Raw genomic sequence first — 3,013 nt, forward strand, 5'->3', positions numbered from 1 at the left:
ACCCTCCAACTAATCTTATTTGGAAAAATTATATCAACTAATTTTATTTGAAAAAATTATATCAACCACCTAAAATATGCCAAACTCCTAAAACTAAAAATAAAAATAAAAACTCTGCATTATAATACTAATATACTAACGAACCATAACCTTCTTGTACAATAATTACTCCATAAAACAAATAGAAATTAATAAATTAAACATTAAATAGATATTAAACACTACCCTGAATTTGTAGTATCATCATTATGAATCATGAACTCTTTGAATTATAATGTTCACGCCAAACTCCTAAAACCAACCATAAAAAATGTGTAAAAACTCTAAATTATAATGACTAACCTAATAACCAACCATAACCTTCTTGTGTAATAATTACTCTAGGAAATTAATAAATTAAGCATTGGTAGATGTTGAACATTACCATGAATTTGTACTATCATCGTTATGAGTCATGAACTCTTTGAATTATGATGCTAAAATCTTTGTAGTGTCGGTTTTATCCACTAGAATAAGTACTCCATAAAACACGTGGAAATTAATAAAGTAAATATTACGTAGATGTTGAACATTACTATCAACGTTATGAGGCATGACCTCTTTGAATTATGATATTCATTCAAAGTTAAAATCTTTATAGTATGAGTTTCATCCCCTGGTCTTAGTGACAAAAGCATAAAATGTAAATACCAAGAGTCAATATTATTCAATGTTTCTGCTTCCTCTATTCTCATAGTAATAAAGTGATCTTAACATATTATACGATGGATGAAATGTAAGTTAATGTTAAAAAAAACTGTTCGCCGAAGAAAACTATGACAATCAATTCCCATTTGTCCATAAATAAAATAGTAGAAGAAAAGGAAACTATTTTGCCCGTGGCATGAAGTTGGAAGAAACAAACTATTTCTCACTTGGATGTGTTGCCACACAAAGTCTCTGTTGAGTCTGAAATAACCGCTGAGTTGATTACTTTAACTTGCCTGGAATAGCAACCTTGAGTGCTTTGATAATTGTAAGTCTGTTGGGTCGTATCATCTCCGGTGATCGTATCATCTCCTTCTGCATTTTGATTATTATTCAGAGAGCTGAAGAACGTTCCACTAGAGTCAACAAGGGAGACATTTTTATTAAGCACATTTGAAATATTATTTACAGCCATAGGAACATTGAAATCTAAATATAAGGCGAAAAAGTCATTAACTTGAGAGGATAATTCTATTCCTGTGGCTGCCTCTACAATAACCTTACTATTGGTTGCTATCATTTGGTTCACAATCTCTCGCTCTCCAAGTGCTTGAAAAGTCATTAAATTATCATACGTGAACTCTTGCGAAGTATTGGTAATGAGCTTGCCATGAGAGGATTGTACCCAGCCAGAGGAAGAGATCCTCCTATTCCCAAATGTGTGAAATGATCCATTCAGCCCTTTGAAGTTTGACACCAATGACAACTCCAACTTAGGCTCCTCATGCCCAATCAATTGCCCTATGATTGCACTGCTAGAGTTCCCATCAAGCCACAGGTGCAAATTAGCATCTATAAACCAAACATCCAAAGCATTGGTCACGCCGAAACCGAATGTATGCTCTTTTCCATCCAACAGTTCCCCCAAAAAAGGTGTAACCTCAATCTCATAACTAGGCAGATCAAATGTCCCAATACCAACCAAAGGATCCCAGAAATGTGGGTCAATCCCTCCTGTATAAATCACAGGAAAAGGACACACAGCACCTACAAGGACCCCATCGATAAAGGCCACCAATTCTCTAAAGGGCCCATTACCAGGTCTAGTCAAATTATTTGCCTCAATATACACATTGGGGGGATTGTTGTACCAAAACTCATCACTTTGATGGAATGAAGCAAAAATCTCCAAAACGGCCTTGTAAGCGTTAGGTGGTAGTTGCAACGACTTCGACTGCACATCAGACGAATTTTCTATCTGAAACCAGGATCCCCCAATATGAGAACTAGGAAGCGAAATAGGCAGAATCAGATCTGCAAACCCTGTGTTATCTAACCCGTTATTCCCAGAATCTCCATAAAAATTAAATGTTATATTGACATGATAAACCCCAGTATAAGCCATATCAACTACGTTATCAAGCTGCACTTCAAGGATTTGAGGCTTATCTAACAATGAAGAATATTTAGTGATATCCTTCTGAATGATCCATTCAATCAGTTCCCCACCGGGTTCTGCTGTACAAGTGCGCAGGATCTCCACTTCACTCAACCACACCCCCGCAATACGGTCATACTGAAACCCATCAGACGTTGCCTTCCACTCCATCACCACTTTCGTCCAATTCCTCTGACAGTTTGGGGGTGGCGTATACTTTCCTATAACTGGAGGATAATTATACGTGTACCCAAAATCGTGGTCTAACAGTTGGACAGAGCATGGATTCTCGTGGGGAACCTCGATGGGTTTTGTAACCTCAAAAAATTCCTCAGCATTGCCTTGGAAGGGAGACAGATTTACCCGGTCTCTGGGTGGTCGAGCCAATGTAGTAGAGACCTCCCTTGGCCTCCGTCCGTCAATGATGGCAAGAGTTGAAGTGACCAGCAGTAACATCACCAGCATCCGCCAATGGATCTCCATCTAAATTCAAATGCAGAATTCAACACAGTCTACTGATCAACCTCTGTTCCTTGCCCAGAGCTTTATAATAGAAAGGTCACCGCTAATCGTTACCTCCTGGGAATGAGGTTCTCTCGGTTGAGGCAGTGCGGTGATGAGGGTTTATCGGCGGAAACAGGCATAGACTTGGTTTTTCGAAGTACCAACATCAATGGGGGTGTATGGTGGAAGATGGATTGACCAGTGCTTTATAATAGAAACAGCAAGGCGAGCGTACTCTGACGGTGCATGGCGTCCAGAAAATCCTGGCGTTTTGCCAAAACGTGGCGTCCAGAAAATCCTGGCGTTTTGCCAAAACGAGCACCCCGGCTTTTTCTTCCACCGGATACGCGGAGATAAGGCCACTGGATTTTTGCTTCGAAAACA

At 39.0% G+C, this 3,013-nt stretch overlaps 1 pseudogene; it reads right to left on the reverse strand.

Annotated features, from left to right (window-relative positions):
* Positions 1-910: 910 nt before the first annotated feature.
* On the reverse strand, positions 911-2,608 carry LOC149224197 (peptide-N4-(N-acetyl-beta-glucosaminyl)asparagine amidase A pseudogene; annotated as a pseudogene).
* Between the last annotated feature and the right edge of the window lie 405 nt (positions 2,609-3,013).

The sequence above is a fragment of the Pinus tabuliformis genome, chromosome Q (assembly GCF_031772625.1).
Source record: "Pinus tabuliformis cultivar Carrire ecotype Pingquan chromosome Q, CPIR1, whole genome shotgun sequence".
In the NCBI taxonomy this organism is placed as follows: domain Eukaryota; kingdom Viridiplantae; phylum Streptophyta; class Pinopsida; order Pinales; family Pinaceae; genus Pinus; species Pinus tabuliformis.